General features: G+C 43.7%; 1 long non-coding RNA gene across 1 annotated transcript in view; it reads left to right on the top strand.

Annotated features, from left to right (window-relative positions):
• Positions 1–17,446: 17,446 nt before the first annotated feature.
• The window catches only part of LOC111968662 (uncharacterized), a 39,348-nt gene continuing 35,821 nt past the window's right edge, over positions 17,447–20,973 (top strand). The window contains exon 1 of the long non-coding RNA XR_002877902.2: positions 17,447–17,725. This is a non-coding gene — a long non-coding RNA (uncharacterized lncRNA). The remainder of the gene's footprint in view (positions 17,726–20,973) is intronic.

Here is a 20,973-nt window from a genome sequence, read left to right as displayed (position 1 = left end):
GTTGTCAATGTCACCATATGGGCTAATGTCATAGTCAACATTGCTACTTGAACTAAGGCGTTAGTAAACCGCTACAATTACGCAGTGCAGTTTAGTAGTTACACTGGCGGGCCCCGGTGGCAATAAATGTATAAAAACAAAAGCTTACCTTGACTTCGAAGAGTTCCTGTGATAGCCTTAGCCAGCTAGCTAACATAAATGGCATTCCTCTCTGTTTGAGCTGGGTGTTTTGAATAGGCTAAATTAGCAAGCTGCATTAGCTAGTTAGCTGTGAACATGAGAAAAATATAACTAGCTCACTCTCTCTGTGCTGCTTCTCCTTAATTTTTGAATTAATTTGTTCAAAACTGTCCCAATTGTTTTTCACTCTCTTAGACTCAACTACTCCCCAAATGTTATGACTGCAGTGCCAACTAGCTGTAGCTTATGCTTTCAGTACTAGATTCATTATCTGATCCTTTGATTGAGTGGACAACATGTCAGTTCATGCTGCAAGAGCTCTGATAGGATGGAGGATGTCCTCCGGAAGTCATCATAATTACTGTGCAAGTCTATGGAAGAAGGTGAGAACCATGATTCTCTGAGGTTTTCTATTGAAGTCAATGTACCCAGAAGAGGACGGAAAATAGCTGTCCTCTGGCTACACCAGAGAATGCTGTTAAAGCTACTGTATATATATATATATATATATATATATATATATATACCATTCATATGACTTGATGGTAGAAGCTGTCTCTGAGCCTGTTGGTCCGAGAGGTCTGAATACTTATGTAAATAAGGTATTTCTGTTTATTTTTCACCTGTTTTTGCTTTGGCATTATGGGGTATTATGTGTAGATTGCTGAGGATATATATAAAACAAATATCTCAGAATAAGGCTGTAACGTAACAAAATGTGGAAAAAGTAAATGGGTCTGAATACCTTCCGAATGCACTGTAGGACAATTTTAAGTCTCCCCGCGTTAGTCTCCACCCACCAGAAATGCTGCATCGGGGTGAGCAGTTTGTTGTTTGTTCATGGCCCCATACAGTTCGTTGAGCTACAGAGTGGTCTTGGCTTGTGGAGGGATGTAGGCAGACGTGATGATAATGGATGAGAACTGTCTTGGTAGATAAACGGGTCTGCAGCTTACCATGAGGTATTCTAGATCAGATGAGCAAAAGCTCAAGATTTCCTTCACACTTGAAGCAGCACACCAGTTGTTATTTATGAAAAAACACACTCCACCTTTCGAATTTCCCGATGCCGCCGTCTGATCCTGCCACGGCATGGAAAATCTGCCAGTACTATGTGCATAGCAGCAGCAGCATCATCATCATCATCCAAACACATTTCAGTAAGACCTATCAATGCTGATGTGTTCTCAGATGAAGATGCAGTTGTAATAACCAGTCGTTTAGATAAGATGGAACAAAAGAGAAAATCTACTCCCATATTGCATATCAGAAATTATTCCGTTCAGATAAATGCAAAAGCATTCTTATTCTGGGCGAAGAGTTGAGGGAAATTGTCTGACACACTCACCTGTCAGTTTATTAGGTACACCACCCCGTTCACGAAAATGGATCGCTCCACAGTCTCGTGGCCGTGACTTGCTATATAAAGCATGCAGACAGGCACCAAGGCATTGTTACTGTTAGATTGAACGTTAGAATGCGCAAAACTAGTGACCTATGCAACTTGAGCGTGGTATGTTTGTCGGTGCCAGGCGCGCCGGATCCAGTGTCTCAGAAACGGTCGCCCTCCTGGGCTTTTCACACACAACAGTGTCTAGGGTTTACCAAGAACGGCGAGACAAACTAAAAACATCCAGTCAGCGCAGTCCTGTGGGCAAAACCGCTCTTTGATGAGAGGTCGAAGGAAAATGTCACGAATTGTGCAAGCTAACAGGCGGGCCACAAACAGACAATCAACGGTGAAGAACCTTGTCATGGATGGGCTATTGCAGTAGATAAACACCGGGTTCCATTCCCCTCAGCTAAAAACAATAAGAAGTGGCTCAAGTAGGCATGCAATCATCAACACTGGACAATTGAGGAGTGGAAAAACATTGCCTGGTCTGACRAATCCCGGGGGGGTCAAAATAAAAGAAACAGTCAGTATCTGGTGTGGCCACAAGCTGCATTAAGTACTGCAGTGCATCTCCTCCTCATGGACTGCACCAGATTTGCCAGTTCTTGCTGTGAGATGTTACCCCACTCTTCTACCAAGGCACCTGGAAGTTCCCAGGCATTTCTGGGGGGAATGGCCCTAGCCCTCACCCTCTGATCCAACAGGTCCCAGACGTGCTCAATGGGATTGAGATCCGGGCTCTTCGCTGGCCATGGCAAAACACTGACATTCCTGTCTTGCAGGAAATCACGCACAGAACGAGCAGTATGGCTGGTGGCATTGTCATGCTGGAGGGTAATGTCAGGATGAGGCTGCAGGAAGGGCACCACATGAGGGAGGAGGATGTCTTCCCTGTAACGCATAGCGTTGAGATTGCCTGCAATGACAACAAGCTCAGTCCGATGATGCTGTGACACACCGCCCCAGACCATGACAGACCCTCCACCTCCAAATCGATCCCGCTCCAAAGTACAGGCCTTGGTGTAATGCTCATTCCTTGGACGATAAACGCGAATCCGACCATCATCCCTGGTGAGACAAAACTGCAATTCGTCAGTGAAGAGTACTTTTTGCCAGTCCTGTCTGGTCCAGCGACGTTGGGTTCGTGCCCATAGGCGACGTTGTTGCCAGTGATGTCTGGCTTATAACAGGCCTACAAGCCCTCAGTCCAGCCTCTCTCAGCCTATTGCGGACAGTCTGAGCACTGATGGAGGGATTGTGCGTTCCTGGTGTAACAGTTGTCATCCTGTACCTGTCCCGCAGGTGTGATGTTTGGATGTACCGATTCTGTGCAGGTGTTGTTACATGTGGTCTGCCACTGCGAGGACGATCAGCTGTCCATCCTGTAGCGCTGTCTTAGGCTTCTCACAGTACGGACATTGCAATTTATTGCCCTGGCCACATCTGCAGTCCTCATGCCTCCATGCAGCATGCCTAAGGTATGTTCACGCAGATGAGCAGGGACACTGGGCATCTTTCTTTTGGTGTTTTTCAGAGTCAGTAGAAAGGTCTCTTTAGTGTCCTAAGTTTTCATAACTGTGACCTTAATTGCCTACCGTCTGTAAGCTGTTAGTGTCTTAACGACCGTTCCACAGGTGCATGTTCATGAATTGTTTATGGTTCGTTGAACAAGCATGGGAAACCGTGTTTAAACCCTTTACAATGAAGATCTGTGAAGTTATTTGGATTTTTATGAATTATTTTTTAAAGACAGGTTCCTGAAAAAGGGATGTTTCTTTTTTTGCTGAGTTTAGATGGGTGTAACTAATAAACTGSCTAGTCAGTGTATATGATAAATCATAAACCCTTCATTTAGTTACCTCTTTACAATTTTGAGCATAATAAAAGCACCATTTGAGCAAGAGTTGAGTGGTGTTTATTTGTCCAAAGCAGGTCATTTTCATATTCATTAAATGATGAGCTGCCACCTAAATGGCACCACCCTGTGTGTTTACTTGGCTACTGTCATGCTGAGCGTCTCTCATTAACATAATGCCATTTAATCTCCTGTTGTCCATCCACTGTTCAGAATGAATTAATCTGTATTCTAATGCTCGTTATGTTTTTTTTGCAAATGACTGAAGCCCTTGGGTGGAGGGGGGAGGGGTGTGTGCATGGGGGATCTAACTAGTCTTGCATTCATTTATCTTAGTTTGACAGCCAGTGTAAGAGGTTATCTATGCAGTTTTCCTTCACACTCAATTTGAGTTTCCCACCGAAAATAAGCTGTTGGAGACCAGACTTAATTCCTGGGGGAAATTGATTTGCTTTTGTTTCTCTTTCTCTCCCCCTCTCAATATGTCTGCTCCCAGAACACTCCTCGCAGAATGCGAAATGAGCTCAAACCCCAGCCAAGGAAGATGTGGCTAAAATAACCTTTGACCTGTACAAGAACAACCCTCAGGATTTCTTTGGCTGTCTGAATGTGAAGGCCACCCTTCATAGCATCTATTCTGTCTCCTACGACGTGCGCTGCTACGCTGCCAAGAAGATGCTGAAAGTGAGTGACCTGTGAGTGTGTGTCACTGTCTGTTTATGTGGGTACACAAAGGTGTGGCGGTTAGACCTAGGAGGAGGTTATTGATATGTTCAGTTTAATTTTGGAAGGTTATGTCATCCATACTGAGCGCTGCCGATTTTCGGTTTTAGCTGAGCGGTTGTGACAGCGAGGATTTAAATTGTGCAAGATCAACAAATAATGTTTTCTAGGCTCCTTTATTTTCTGCTTGTATTGTTCTCTATAAAAAGTCAGTGGAAAGAGAATGGAAGTTGTATCTAAACTAAGAGAGATCAAGGAGATGCACGTTCCATCCCTGCACTGTTAATCACACTGATTCCCATCTGTTTGACTCTGGAGGCCACTAATTTGTTGGTGTTTCTCCATTTGCCTTACTATATGCTTATATCTATGGGTTTGCCCCTCACCTGTCTGATCACTGATCTACAGTCCAGGTATTAGTGTCTGTATGTCTTGCATCTGTTTCCCTGTTCCTGTAGGGAGGCTCTAAGATGTCCTCCTGGGCTGCTCCTGCTACATCGAGCAGCTCCTGGACGAGGATGACCGGGCAGACACCACTGCCACAGGAAGGCAAGATCAAACAACTACAGAGCATCCTGATGGGCAGGACTGCTGTGGTGGGCAAGACTGTTGTTTGACCTATTCCAATACTATTAACATGCATCCTTCCCTTCTCCCTAATAATCACCCATCTAAGTTGATTGTGCAGGTGAAAGAGAAAGTTCCACCACATAGCTTGCATCTGTCCAGTCATGGCAGATTAGTGGTCATTTCATGGAAGGGAGAAAGGAAGGAAGGAAGGATGGATTTTCAGGATATTCAAACAGGGAATTGACTGTGCTTAAAAAAAAATGGGTACATAGTGTTGCATCACTCTGATGTCATGGTTACTGCGGCAGGTACACGCCTTTTGGTTAGGTCACTCCTCTAAATGGACTTTTGGGACAGGAAATGCCATGTTGTCCCACACTATGTAAATACCTGGCTGCAGTCACTTGTGCTTTGTTACATATGTTTGTGTATATGGCTTGCAACACCCCACAAGCAAATGTCTACTTTTCTATTGCAGTGACTGCTTCTGGACTGTACTTTCAACTGATATTCATATTAATAAGCAAAAATAAATCATATGATTATCAACCTTTTTGAGTGACTTTATTCCCCTTCAACATAGACATGTGTGCATGCACACACAATCCCACCTGGCTCCACAGTGTTGGAGGTCATTATGGATGACACGTCTGACTGGCTCAAGGCACACTAATTGGCATAAGGTATGGTTGTCTCGCCCACACTCCTCTAATTGTCCCCCAGCCTGTCCTGTCCTGCCAGCTGGAGCTCATCTTTCTTTGGCCTGMCAGGGGGTGGGAGAGGGCCAGGCAATGGCACCCAGCTGTAGGGGGCTGAAGTGCAGAGCCAAGGAAATGAGCCATTACATAGACAGACAGAGAAGATGATGCTTTAGGCAGCAGCAGCACCAACAATAGGCCCACTCTCCCTCTACCATCTCAAGGAAAATGGTGTAATTTACTTCAAACAAATTTTGGAACGTTCTAGCCAACCTGCCCGACTTCATGTGTCTCATTATTTCTCTCCATTGACTTCAGACACTCCGATGTAAAACTAGTGGCTACTGCTCTGATCATCGTAGCACTTGATGTTACTCAAAAAGACTATTCCAATATTGAAGTGGTCAATAATTGTTTCCTTTCAGGGTTATTTGATGCGAGTCATGAAAGCAATAGAAAGGAACGGATGTAACTACAAACCCAGACACTTCAGACTCTCTTCCTCACGTTTTCATAATCCTATTGCTATTTGTTCTGTTGTTGAAGCCTCCTCTCTCCCCTATAGACACACACATACACACGATCAGTTGGTACAGTAAGTTGCCACTTCACAAGCATTTACCTAATGCTCCATGAGGCTGGTTTGTTTGCATTGTTCTGTGGAGCGAGAGAGATGGCCACAGTAACATGTAGAGGGCCTCTCTAACCCAATTCCATCCAGCTGACATATCTTAATGCGATTTTGGTATATATATTTATATATATATTATTATATATTATATATTTATATATTATTTTGAATATAAACCATGCAATAATGTGTTCACATGGATGGTTTCTGTTTACTGTTGCAGCCAAATGTACAGTCGTGGCCAAAAGTTTTGAGAATGACACAAGTATTAATTTTCACAAAGTCTGCCGCCTCAGTTTGTATGATGGCAATTTGCATATACTCCAGAATGATATGAAGAGTGATCAGATGAATTGCAATTAATTGCAAAGTCCCTCTTTGCCATGCAAATKAACTGAATCCCCCAAAAACATTTCCACTGCATTTTAGACCTGCCACAAAAGGACCAGCTGACATCATGTCAGCGATTCTCTCGTTAACACAGGTGTGAGTGTTGACGAGGACAAGGCTGAAGATCACTCTGTCATGCTGATTGAGTTCGAATAACAGACTGGAAGCTTCAAAAGGAGGGTGGTGCTTGGAATCATTGTTCTTCCTCTGTCAACCATGGTTACCTGCAAGGAAACACGTGCCGTCATCATTGCTTTGCACATAAGGGCTTCACAGGCAAGAATATTGCTGCCAGTAAGATTGCACCTAAATCAACCAGTTATCGGATCGTCAAGAACTTCAAGGAGAGCGGTTCAATTGTTGTGAAGAAGGCTTCAGGGCGCCCMRGAAAGTCCAGCAAGCGCCAGGACCGTCTCCTAAAGTTGATTCTGCTGCAGGATCGGGGCACCACCAGTACAGAGCTTGCTCAGGAATGGCAGCAGGCAGGTGTGAGTGCATCTGCACGCACAGTGAGGCGAAGACTTTTGGAGGATGGCCTGGTGTCAAGAAGGCCACTTCTCTCCAGGAAAAACATCAGGGACAGACTGATATTCTGCAAAAGGTACAGGAATTGGACTGCTGAGGACTGGGGTAAAGTCATTTTCTCTGATGAATCCCCTTTCCGATTGTTTGGGGCATCCGGAAAAAAGCTTGTCCGGAGAAGACAAGGTGAGCGCTACCGTCAGTCCTGTGTCATGCCAACAGTAAAGCATCCTTATACCCTTCATGTGTGGGGTTGCTTCTCAGCCAAGGGAGTGGGCTCACTCACAATTTTGCCTAAGAACACATCCATTAATAAAGAATGGTACCAACACTTCCTCCAAGAGCAACTTCTCCCAACCTTCCAGAAACAGTTTGGTGACAAACAATGCATTTTCCAGCATGATGGCAAGCACCTTGCCTTATGGCAAGCACCTTGCCATAAGGCAAAAGTGATAACTAAGTGGATAACTAAGTGATAACTAAGTGGCTCGGGGAACAAAACATTGATATTTTGGGTCCATGGCCAAGAAACTCCCCAGACCTTAATCCCATTGAGAACTTGTGGTCAATCCTCAAGAGGCGGTTGGACAAAGAAAACCCCACAAATTCTTACAAACTCCAAGCATTGATTATGCAAGAATGGACTTGTGGCCCAGAAGTTAATTGACAGCATGCCAGGGAGGATTGCAGAGGTCTTGAAAAAGACCTTCATGTAATTGTCAATAAAAGCCTTTGACACTTATGAAATGCTTGTAATTATCCTCACTAGGGTACGTGGGACTAGCGTGAAATTGCAGAGTGCCAAATTCAAAAACAGAAATAATCATTATAGAAATTCATAAAACATACAAGTGTTACTGTTTAAAGGTTAACTTCTTGTTAATCCAACCACGGTGTCAGATTTCAAAAAGGCTTTACGGCGAAAGCATACCATGCGATTATCTGAGAACAGCGCCCAGTAGACAAATCATTACAAACAGTTACCAGCCAAGTAGAGGAGTTACAGAAGTCAGAAATAGCGATAAAAATAACCACTTACCTTTGATGATCTTCATATGGTTGCACTCACAAGACTCCCATTTACTCAATAAATGTTTGTTTTGTTCGATAAAGTCCCTCTTTATATCCAAAAACCTGTTTGCGCGTTTTGTTCAGTAATCCACAGGCTCAAACGCAATCACAGGCAGACGAAAAATCCAAATAGTATCAGTAAAGTTCGTAGGAACATGTCAAACGATGTTTATTATCAATCCTCAGCTTGTTTTTAGCCTAAATAATCGATCATAATTCAACCGGACAATAACGTTGTCAATATAAAAGGTAAACAAGAAAGGCACGCTCTCGGTCGTGCGCATGAAGAACCTCCGGGACACTGTAGTTTCCACTCATTCAGAGTGGTCTTACTCTCTCATTTTTCAGAATACAAGCCTGAAACAATTTCTAAAGACTGTTGACATCTAGTGGAAGCCATAGGAAGAGCAATTTGAGTCCTAAGTCAATGGATACTGTAATGGCATTCAATAGAAAACTACAACCATAAAAAAATCCCACTTCCTGAATGGATTTTTCTCAGGTTTTTGCTTGCCAAATCAGTTCTGTTATACTTACAAACATTATCTTAACAGTTTTGGAAACTCTCAAGTGTTTTCTATCCAAATCTACCAATTATATGCATATCCTAGCTTCTGGGCCTGAGTACCAGGGAGTTTACTTTCATCTGGAGGTGAAAATAGTGCCCCCTACCCTAGTGAAGTTATACTTCAGTATTCCATACTAACATCTGACAAAAATATCTAAAGACACTGAAGCAGCAAACTTTGTGGAAATTAATATTTGTGTCATTCTCAAAACTTTTGGCCACGACTGTATATGCACCCTTGCACTGAAATAATTCTCTATTTCTTCTAAAATAAGTTGAAATAGAAAAAAACTGTTTGTTCTCCTTCACACCTTGTTATTGGACTTTAAACATTGCAGATGCACTTTTATTTCTGTCAACTTAAGTTTACAATTTTAATTTAGGGAAAAGGAAGATGTACTAAATTATTGGCATCCCAGAGCTAGTATTTGGTTGCACAGCATTTGGCCAAGAACTGCAGACCCACGGTTCTTGTAGCCATCAGTGAGCTTGCTGCACCTTTCTACTGTCAATTTGGTTCCCTCTTTAGCAGCCAACTGCTCTAATTCGTCAATGTTTGAGGAGTGCCCACCACCAACTGCTATTTTCAGCTCTCGTCATAGGTTTTGGATGTGATTCAGATCTGGCCTCTTTGTTGGCCACTCTAGAACAGTCCAGTGTTTCTTCTTGAACCGTTCCTGGTTGCTTTTTGACGTGTGTTTGGGGTTGTTGTCCTGTTGGAAGACCCACAACATTCAATAGAGACTGAGTTTTTGGACACTAGGTTGAACATTGGACTCCAAAGCACCTGATAATCTGCTGATTTCATGATGCCTTGCAGTTCAAGGCCCTCAGTACCACCACACAGCAAATTTGAGATCAGAATTTTAACAGAAATTGTGACCCACCGAAATCGTGTTAAACGGAGAAGGAAACTGAGATTTTGCGGAAAAAGATCAGGGTGCCTTGTGAGGGTCAGGCGACGAGTGGCTAATCTGCCTTTGCCTTCCGTCCTGCTAGCATATGTTCAATCGCTTGAAAATAAATGGGACGAATTGAAAGCACGTACAGTGGGGCAAAAAAGTATTTAGTCAGCCACCAATTGTGCAAGTTCTCCCACTTAAAAAGATGAGAGAGGCCTGTAATTTTCATCACAGGTAACGAGTGGAGGACAGAGGAGCCTCTTAAAGAAGAAGTTACAGGTCTGTGAGAGCCAGAAATCTTGCTTGTTTGTAGGTGACCAAATACTTATTTTCCACCATAATTTGCAAATAAATTCATWAAAAATCCTACAATGTGATTTTCTGGATTTTTTTTCTAATTTTGTCTGTCATAGTTGACGTGTACCTATGATGAAAATTACAGGCCTCTCTCATCTTTTTAAGTAGGAGAACTTGCACAATTGGTGGCTGACTAAATACTTTTTTGCCCCACTGTATATCCTACCAACGGGACATTAAAAACTCTTATAATTAACCAAATCGTGGCTGAACGACGACATTAAGAACATACAGCTGGCGGGTTATACACTCTATCGGCAGGATAGAACAGCAGCCTCTGGTAAGACACAGGGCGGGGGCTTATGCATATATGTAAACAGCTGGTGCAAGATGTCTAAGGAATTCTCAAGGTTTTGCTTACCTGGGATAGTGTGGTCTATAGCTTATCATGAGATACACTATCTACCTAGAGAGTATTCATCTGTATTTTTGTAGCTCTCTACATACCACCACAGACCGATGCTGGCACTAAAATTGCACTCAATGAGCTGTATAAGGCCATAAGCAAAAAGGAAAATGCTCATCCAGAGGCAGCGCTCCTAGTGGCCGGGGACTTTTTTTTACCCCTTTTTCTCCCCAATTTCGTGGTATCCAATTGGTAGTTACAGTCTTGTCTCATCGCTGAAACTCCTGTACGGACTCGGGAGAGATGAAGGTTGAGAACCATGCGTCCTCTAAAACACACTGCTTCTTGACACAATGCCCACTTAACTCGGAAGCCAGCCGCACCAATGTGTCGGAGGAACTGGCGACCGTGTCAGCTTGCACTGCGCCCGGTCCGCCACAGGAGTCGCTAGTGCGTGATGGGACAAGGACATCCCTGCCGGCCAAACCCTACCCTAACCCGGACGACGCTGGGCCACCCCATGGGTCTCGCGGTCGCGGCCGGCTGCGACAGAGCCTGAACTCCAACTCAGAATCTTTAGTGGCACAGCTAACACTGCGATGCAGTGCCTAGATCACTGCACCACTCGGAAGGCCCCAGGGGACTTTAATGCAGGGAAACTTAAATAAGTTTACCTAATTTCTATCAGCATGTTAAATGTGCAACCAAAGGGGAAAAAATTCTAGACCACCTTTACTCCACACACAGAGACATGTACTAAGCTCTCCCTCGCCCTCCATTTGGTAAATCTGACCATAATTCTATCCTCCTGATTCCTGCTTACAAGCTAAAATTAAAGCAGGAAGCAACCARTGACTCGGTCTATGAAAAAGTGGTCAGATGAAGCAGATGCTAAACTACAGGACTGTTTTGCTAGCACAGACTGGAATATGTCCTGGGATTCTTCCGATGGCATTGTGGAGTACACCACATCAGTCACTGGCTTTATCAATAAGTGAATCGAGTACTTCATCCCCACAGTGACTGTATGTACATACCCCAACCAGAAGCCATGGATTACAGGCAACATTCGCACTGAGCTAAAGGGTAGAGCTGCCGCTTTCAAGGAGCGGGACTCTAACCTGGAAGCTTACAAGAAATCCCGCTATGCCCTCTGACGAACCATCAAATAGGCAAAGCGTCAATACAGGGCTAAGATAGAATCGTACTACACCGGCTCAGACACTCGTCGGATGGGGCAGGGCTTGCAAACTATTACAGACTACAAAGGGAAGCACAGCCGAGAGCTGCACAGTGACACGAGCCTACCGGACGAGCTAAATAACTTCTATGCTCTCTTCGAGGCAAGTAACACTGAAACATGCATGAGAGCATCAGCTGTTCCGGACGATTTTGTGATCACGCTCTCCGCAGCCGATGTGAGTAAGACCTTAAAACAGGTCAACATTCACAAGGTTGCAGGGCCAGACAGATTACCAAGACGTGTACTCTGAGCATGCGCTGACCAACTGGCAAGTGTCTTCACTGACATTTTCAACCTCTCCCTGTCTGAGTCTGTAATACCAACATGTTTCAAGCAGACCACCATAGTCCCTGTGCCCAAGAACGCTAAGGTAACCTGCCTAAATGACTACCAACCCGTAGCACTCACGTCTGTAGCCATGAAATGCTTTGAAAGGCTGGTCATGGCTCACATCAACACCATCATCCCAGAAACCCTAGACCCACTCCAATTTGCATACCGCACCAACAGATCCACAGATTATGCAATCTCTATTGCACTCCACACTGCCCTTTCACACCTGAAAAAAAGGAACACCTATGTCAGAATGCTATTCATTGACTACAGCGCAGCGTTCAACACCATAGTGCCCTCAAAGCTCATCACTAAGCTAAGGACCCTGGGACACCTCCCTCTGCAACTGGATCCTGAACTTCTTGACAGGCCGCCCCCAGGTGGTAAGGGTAGGTAACAACACATCCACCATGCTGATCCTCAACATGGGGCCCCTCAGGGGTGCGTGCTCAGTCCCCTCCTGTACTCCCTGTTCACTCATGACTGCACGGCCAGGCACGACATCAACACCATCATTAAGTTTGCTGATGACACAACAGTGGTAGGCCTGATCACCGACAATGATGAGACAGCCTATAGGGAGGAGATCAGAGGCCTGACCATGTGGTGCAAGGACCGCAACCTCTTCCTCAACGTGATCAAGACAAAGGAGATGATTGTGGACTACAGAAAAAGGAGGACCGAGCATGCCCCCATTCTCATCAATGGGGCTGTAGTGGAGCAGGTTGAGAGCTTCAAGTTCCGTGGCGTCCACATCACCAACAAACTAACATGGTCCAAGCACACCAAGACAGTCATGAAAAGGGCACGACGAAACCTATTCCCCCTCAGGAGACCAGATTTGGCATGGGTCCTCAGATCCTCAAAAGGTTTTACAGCTGCACCATAGAGAGCATCCTAACGGGTTGCATCACTGCCTGGTATGGCAACTGCTCGGCCTCAGACCGCAAGGCACTACAGACGGTAGTGTGTACGGCCCAGTACATCACTGGGCTAAGCTTCCTGCCATCCAGGACCTCTATACCAGGCGATATCAGAGGAAGGCCCTAAAAATGGTCAAAGACTCCAGCCACCCTAGTCATAGACTGTTCTCTCTGCTACCTCACGGCAACCAGTACCGGAGCGCCAAGTTTAGGTCCAAGCATATGTTATGCACAGCAAGCATATGTTTGGGAGGACATCCAACCTCTCTTTTCCGGGCAAGTAAGTTTCTGGCCACCAACATCTCTTCTGTTTTAACATCAATACCGTAGTGCTTGGCAAACTCAGTTAAGCATGATGTATCTAGGAAGTTTTTTGAGTTGAGGCTGCATGCCTGTATGCCTTTGAGCAGACCTGCGTCTACAGTCGAGAATATCTGGTCAAGCTCAAAAACCATCATGTCCAAGCAGGGGAGCAACAACTCTGTTTTCGTTGTTTGGGAACATGACAATTCTGTGCCTAAACACAAGTAGGTCTCCACCACAAAATCTCCCATTTTCCTTTGTTTGCTCTTTCATGCTGCATCTGCCTCTGGAATATTGTGAATTTCACAGAGTGCTTTGGTTCTGTCATAAAATTCTGTGGCAAATGCATCTGTGCGTTTGCCTATCAGTGTGTCACATACAGCTTATTTGTCGAAACAAGCTTCTGCCAGGTCTGAAGTCTCTTTCTGGAAGAACTTGTGTTGTCCCTCAGTTATAGAAAGAAGAGACTGAAACATCAGTAGCAAATACACGGTGGAGAACATATGAAGCTTTGCTCTCAGACCAACAGCCATGGGGCATCCAATGGCAGATAGACAATCAAAAATAGCAGTTAGTGTCCAGGACTGCATTTAAGGACCGCAGCTGGCATGCCCAGCGAGTGTTTGAGAGCTGTACAAGTTCAGCTGATGCTATTACAAGTTTGGACTGAGCKTCTTTGAACTTGTGGTGGTTAACTAGGGATGTACTGAAAAATGAATACACATTCTCCAAGAAACTGGAAAACTCAGCAGCCTCCAGAATAGCCCTGCAACTATGACTCAACACCAAATTAAGCACACAAGCATAGCAATGTACATAAATAGCCTCCAGATGCAGCACTGAAATGTGCTGCACACCTCCTTTGAACCCACTCATGACAGCTGCACCATCATAGGTCTGTGCAATGCACTTTAGGCCTGCTACCCCTCTCATTTGGAGCTGCTGTTGCAACTCATTTGCTATCGATTGGGCATCAAATGACTTGATTTCTGCTAGTGCTAGTTAACTCTCCCCTCTGTCACATACCTAACACACAGAGCCAACTGTTCAGACAGTCCATCCCTGGCCTCATCCTCCATAATGGCATACATTCCAGACTTTGACATCTCAGAGACTATGGTGTCCGTAATCTCTTGAGCACAGCATTCGATCATGTCATTCTGAGATTCTGGAGAGAGAGACATCACATTTGATGGAGTATTGTACCTTTCCTGCAAAGGGTCAAACTCCTTCAAAAGCTCAATACATTCAAGAAAGTTCCCTCTATTTGTGCTTTCACTAGATTCAACATTGGCACGGAAAGAGAGTCCCTGTCTTCCTAACATTGAGGTGACCGCAACAATTCTCCTCAGATACTCCCTTCTCTCTGCAGTATCAGTAGCATGGGCAGATGTTAAAATCTGAGCAATGTTTMCATGATTGCTAGTTGCCTGGTAGCTTTGCCATACCACAACACTGTCTCTGTGTGTTTGTGCCATCTCATGTTTACCGAAGATAAACAAAGCTTTTTTCCAATTTTTACAGCCATTACTGACAAAATAATTGAATTTAATGTTTTTGCCAAAAACTCKACATGAAAGCAGAAAGCTGCGTTTTTGTGGACAGAGTACACTACCCAATTGTATTTCACAAACCAGCAGTGTTGAAATGGCCTTTTCTGTGTCCCAAAACTTTTGTGTGGGTAGCTATTCAGCTTCACTTGTCTGGGCCCAGTGTCTTTGTCACCTAAATCACTCTCATTTCTGGAAGGAGTTGCTGCAGCGGCTTGATTACTTTCTTTCTCTGGATCTGTTTGTTGTCCCTCCCTCTCTCCGATCTGTTTGCTGTTCCTCTCTCTCTGGCTCTTTTTCTTGTCTCTCTTTCTCTGGGCACGCTTGCCCTCTCTCACTTATATAGTTCACATGTTGATCTCTGCCTTGCACAGAAGCCACTCTTTCTGCATGACCCTTTAAGATATCATGAACATAATTTATTTATGCCTAACAAAAGTAAGACATATTCTGTACAAATTTAACTGAAAGCTTTAACATCTACTCGCGTTTTTAATCACTAAACACCTGTCTCAACGTCAACAGTGAAGAGGCGACTCCGGGATGCTGGCCTTCTAGGCAGAGTTGCAAAGAAAAAGCCATATCTCAGACTGGCCAATAAAAAGATTAAGATGGGCAAAAGAACACAGACACTGGATAGAGGAACTCTGCCTAGAAGGCCAGCATCCCGGAGTCGCCTCTTCACTGTTGATGTTGAGACTGGTGTTTTGCGGGTACTATTTAATGAAGCTGCCAGTTGAGGACTTTTGAGGCATCTGTTTCTCAAACTAGACACTCTAATGTACTTGCTCAGTTGTACACCGGGGCCTCCCACTCCTCTTTCTATTCTGGTTAGAGCCAGTTTGCGCTGTCTGTGAAGGGAGTAGTACACAGCGTTGTACGAGATCTTCAGCTTGGCAATTTTTCGCATGGAATAGCCTTCATTTTTCAGAACAAGAATAGACTGACGAGTTTCAGAAGGAAGCTATTTGTTTCTGGCCATTTTGAGCCTGTAATCGAACCCACAAATACTGATGCTCCAGATTCTCAACTAGTCTAAAGAAGGCCAGTTTTATTGCTTATTTAACCAGAACAACAGTTTTCAGCTGTGCTAACATAATTGCAAAAGGGTTTTCTAATGATCAATTAGCCTTTTAAAATTATTAATTTGGATTAGCTAACACAACGTGCCATCGGAACACAAGAGTGATGGTTGCTGATAATGGGCCTCTGTACGCCTATGTAGATATTCCATTTTAAAAAATCGGCCGTTTCCAGCTACAATAGTAATTTACAACATTAGCAATGCCTACACTGTATTTCTGATCAATTTGATGTTAATGGTAAGAAAAAAGCTTTTCTTTAAAAATCAAGAACATTTCTAAGTGACCCCAAACTTTGAACGGTAGTGTAAGTATTCACACCCCTGAGTCAATACTTTGTAGAAGCACATTTGGTGGCGATTAAAGCTTTGAGTCATCTTGGGTATGTCTATTAGCTTTCCACATCTGTATTTTAGGATTTTCTCCCATTCTTCCTTGCAGATTCTCAAGCTCTGTTAAGTTAGATGGGTAGCAGCTGTCTTCAGCAATCTTCAGGTCTTTCCACAGATTTGAATGGGATTCAAATCTGGGCTTTGGCTGGGATACTCAAGGACTTTCATATTCTTGTTCACATAGAATGATGCTGCCAACACCATGTTTCCCAGTAGGGATGGTGTTAGACGGGTTATGAGCTGTGCCTGGTTTCTCCAGACATAGCGCTTTGCATTCAAGCCAAATAGTTCCATTTGTGTCTCATCAGACCACAGAATATTTTGCCTAATGCTCTGAGTCTTTCACGTGCCTTTTTTGCAAACTCCAGGCGTGCTGTCATGTGCCTTTTTCTCAGGAATGGCTTCCGTCTGGCCACTCTCCAATAAAGCCCAGATTAGTGAAGTGCTATAGAGAATGTTCTCCCATCTTAGCCAAGGGAGCTCTGTAGTTCTGTCAGTGGTCATTGGGTTCTTGATCACCTCTCTGACCAAGGTCACTTTTGCCCGGTTGCTCAGCTTGGTTGAACGGCCAGCTCTAGGCAGAGTCTGGGTAGTTCCATATTTTTTTGAATTTCTGAATGATGGAAACCACTGTACTCTTGTAAACTTTCAACACTCTAGAAATTGTTTTATATCCCTCCCCAGATATATGCCGCATTACAATTACATCTCGGAGCTCTACGGACAGACAGTTCCTTGGACTGCATGGTATAGTTTCTGCTCTGACGTGCACTGTCAACTGTGGGACCTTATATAGACAGTTTTTYCCACCTAAATCATGTCCAAACAATTGAATTACCCACATGTGGACTCCAATCAAGTTGYAGTGACATCTCAAGGATGATCAAAGGAAATTGGATGCACCTGAGCTCAATTTGGAGTGTCATAGTAAAGGGGTGTGAATACTTATGTAAATTACATTTCTGTATTTCAATTTCAATAAATGTGCAACAATTTCAAAAAATATGTTTTCGCTTTGTCATTATGGGGTATTGTGTGTAGATGGGTGAGGGGGGGGGGGGGGGGGGCTATTTCATCAATTTTGAATTCAGACTGTGACAACAAAATGTGGAAGAAGTGAAGGGGTATGAATTTTTTTGAAGGCACTGTCCTTTTAGTTTAATCTAAAATAAACCAGACACTGTAGCCTTCTTTTATTTCAACTTGACTGCATTCGTTACAGGGTGTGTATTTTTTGTTCCTCTTGGCTACTCAATGAAATCCTGCCTTTACAGGATTTACCATATGCTTTTCCACGCGCTAGAGTTGACCTTCCTTGTCAAATGAAGCACCTCCCTCCTGTCACTCAGGGCGCGAAATAAAGTAATTACTGAATCCTACACCGCACTGTGCAGTATGTGCAAGCCCGTTATCGGATGGAGGGAAAGCAGCTCTACGTCTGATGTGACTAGTGGTAGCGTACTCTCTGCTGAGCAGCATGTGGTCTCCGAAGACACACAACATGTTGACGGGATTCTTCACGGTACATAATACTGTTGCAGGACAATCATCTCCAACACAGAGGCAACAGCGCAGCTTTTACATGAGAGTGACAGGGATGTAGACTACAACAGCATCAATATAATCACATTACATAGCCATTAAACATGATCTGAAATACAACAAATAGAAGACCGAGAGCTACAAACAGGTAAGTCCTGTTCCACTATTTTACCTGAGCAACTTCAAATAACATCTTAAATGTAAACACACTGCATGAATTAATAAATGTTAAAATGAATGTGGCCCACTATAGTATGTGTCTACATTATTTGGCTACTTTCTTGTAGTCCAATAGCACCTTGTACCTTATCTTCCATATAATATTGTAATAACATCAATAGTAATACAATGTTGAACATGTAATCAAAAAAGCCTACATCTTTGTGTTTATTATTATGTCATAGCTCTATTTCCTTGTGGTAGAGTCCTAGTGTGTTATTTTATTTACCAAATAGGTCAATGTTTATTTTGCATCAAATTACTTTTGAATATTGATTCGTTATTTCTAGATAATAATGTAAACTGTAGTAAGAGAAATGGGACTCATTTWGCTTTCTTGGGTTTTTGGTGGTAAGTCTGTAAGTAGGCTAAATAGTATTGATTGACTTTATGAGTATGAGCTATTTTCAACCCACCAGGCGGCTTTATTGTGGGAACATATACAGGCGCAGAGGCTGTGTGTTTCTCCCACACTCCTCTGGGAATACCTCCAATGCAGTCTTCAGAGGTCTGACTAGGAAACCATCTCTCTCTCTGCATTCAATAGGCCAATATCCAGGAGTGAATGTGTGATGTGCAGATACATCAATGATACTGGGAGAGAAGATAGAAAGAGAGGTGGAAGTGAACCTATTGACAGGGAATGGAAAGTGCAGCCAGGTCATTCAAGATTGACTTTGAAATTGGACATCTAGAGGACGTTGGGGAATGCCTTCAAAACCGGTACTCATTGGGGTTAAGGTTTGGGGTTAAGTTTAGGCACACATTCCAAATGGTTAAGATAAGGGTTAAGGTTTGGGATAGGGTTARAAACAAAAATAAGAAACCAATGTCCACAACTGGGATTGATCCAGAGTCAGAAGGTTGCGTGTTCGATCCCAGTTGTGGACACTGGATTTTTATTTTTCAGAATGAGAGCCTAAACTTAACCCCTTAACTTCGAAATTTGACATTTGGAGAATGTGAATGAACGTCTAATTCTGCAGTGAGACTGTGAGAGTTAGTTGGGAAAGTGATACTAAAAGCAGATGGCTCCAGCTGATGAAATACAAATTGAGAAAGGGGAAATGGAGAAGGGAATGGGAAGATAAGATGTCTATGGGGGGAGTGGTGGAGAGAGGGAAAGGTGGAAGGAAGGAATTAATGAGAGAGGGGTATGGTATGGTCTTAATGAAAGGATGTGGGTGTGAACTCTCCTACCTCTCTGTAGTGCCTTGTGTGTGTTCTTCTGTGAAATACTTTGATAGTGAACAGAGGGCAATCTCTTGACAGACATACACATTTATTATGGCAGGAATGTTGGCAGCAGAGGCATCACTCTGCTCTCTGTCTCCCTGCAGCCAGAAGATTAATTGAATGAATTGTCCTCTAATTGCCTTCTGCTGTAGATAAGTAACCTCATCATTTTAGCCAAGTGGATTTATGTCCAGCATTCCTCATCCTCTGCCCCTCCCCTACACACACACACACACACACACACACACACACACACACACACACACACACACACACACACAACGACAACACAACACCACACACGGTATTTACAGCTAACCTTGGTGGGGACACACAATTCAGTCCAATTCAAAATCCTATTTACCCTAACCCGTACTCTTACCCTAACCTTAACCCTAAACCTAACTTTAACACTAACCCTAGCTCCTAACCCTAACGCTTAATGTAATTCTAACCCTAACACTAATAGCATTTGACCTAGTGGGGACTAACAAAATGTCCCAAGTTGGTCAAATTTTTGTTTGTTTACTATTCTTGTGGGGATTTCTGGTCCCCACAAGAATAGTTAAACACATCCACACACACAAAGTCCCATGCACACATGTACAGTTGAAGTCGGAAGTTTACATACACTTAGGTTGGAGTCATTAAAACATTTTTCAACCACTCCACAAATTTCTTGTTAACAAACTATAGTTTTGGCAAGTCAGTGAGGACATCTACTTTGTGCATGACACAAGTCATTTTTCCAACAAATGTTTACAGACAGATTATTTCACTTATAACTCACTGTATCACAATTCCAGTGGGTCAGAAGTTTACATACACTATGTTGACTGTGCCTTTAAACAGCTTGGAAAATTCCAGAAAATTATGTCATGGCTTTACAAGCTTCTGATAGGCTAATTGACCTCATTTGAGTCAATTGGAGGTGTACCTGTGGATGTATGTCGAGGCCTACCTTCAAACTCATTGCCTCTTTGCTTGACATCATTGGAAAATCAAAAGAAATCAGCCAAGACCTCCACAACTCTGGTTCATCCTTGGGAGCAATTTCCAAACGCCTGAAGGTACCACGTTCATCTGTACAAACAATAGTACGCAAGTATAAACACCATGGGACCACGCAGCCGYCATACCGCTCAGGAAGGAGACGCGTTCTGTCTCCTAGAGATGAACGTACTTTGGTGCGAAAAGTGCAAATCAATCTCAGAACAACAGCAAAGGACCTTGTGAAGATGCTGGAGGAGACGGGTATAAAAGTATCTATATCCACAGTAAAATTAGTCCTATATCGACAACCTGAAAGGCCACTCAGAAAGGCCACTCAGAAAAGCCACTGCTCCAAAACTGCCATAAAAAAATCCAGACTACGATTTGCAACTGCACATGGGGACAAAGATCGTACTTTTTGGAGAAATGTCCTCTGGTCTGATGAAACAAAAATAGAACGGTTTGGCCATAATGACCATCGTTATATTTGGAGGAAAAAGGGGGAGTCTTGCAAACAGAAGAACACCATCCCAACCGTGAAGCACGAGGGTGGCAGCATCATGTTGTGGGGGTGCTTTGCTGCAGGGGGGACTGGTGCACTTCACAAAATAGATGGCATCATGAGGAGAATTATGGATGAAGAGACGGAGAGAGGACAGGACAGGAGAGAGAGAGAGAGAGGAGAGAAGAGAGGAAGGAGAGGAGAGAGAGAGAGGAGAGAGAGAGAGAAGAGAGAGGGAGAGAGAAGAGAGAGAGAGAGAGAGAGAGAGAGGAGAGAGAGAGAGGAGAGAGAGAGAGAGAGAGAGAGGAGAGAGAGAGAGAGAGAGAGAGGAGGAGAGGAGAGAGGGGGAGGAGCGGGACGGAAAGAACGAGAGCGAGAGGAAATGCAGAGGAAGAAGAGCCTTTTGATAGTGTGTGTGTTTGTATGTGTGTGATCTTGGAGGTACG

The sequence above is a fragment of the Salvelinus sp. IW2-2015 genome, linkage group LG1 (genome assembly GCF_002910315.2).
Source record: "Salvelinus sp. IW2-2015 linkage group LG1, ASM291031v2, whole genome shotgun sequence".
Taxonomy (NCBI): Eukaryota; Metazoa; Chordata; class Actinopteri; order Salmoniformes; family Salmonidae; genus Salvelinus; species Salvelinus sp. IW2-2015.
This window is presented reverse-complemented; position numbering and strand designations above follow the sequence as displayed.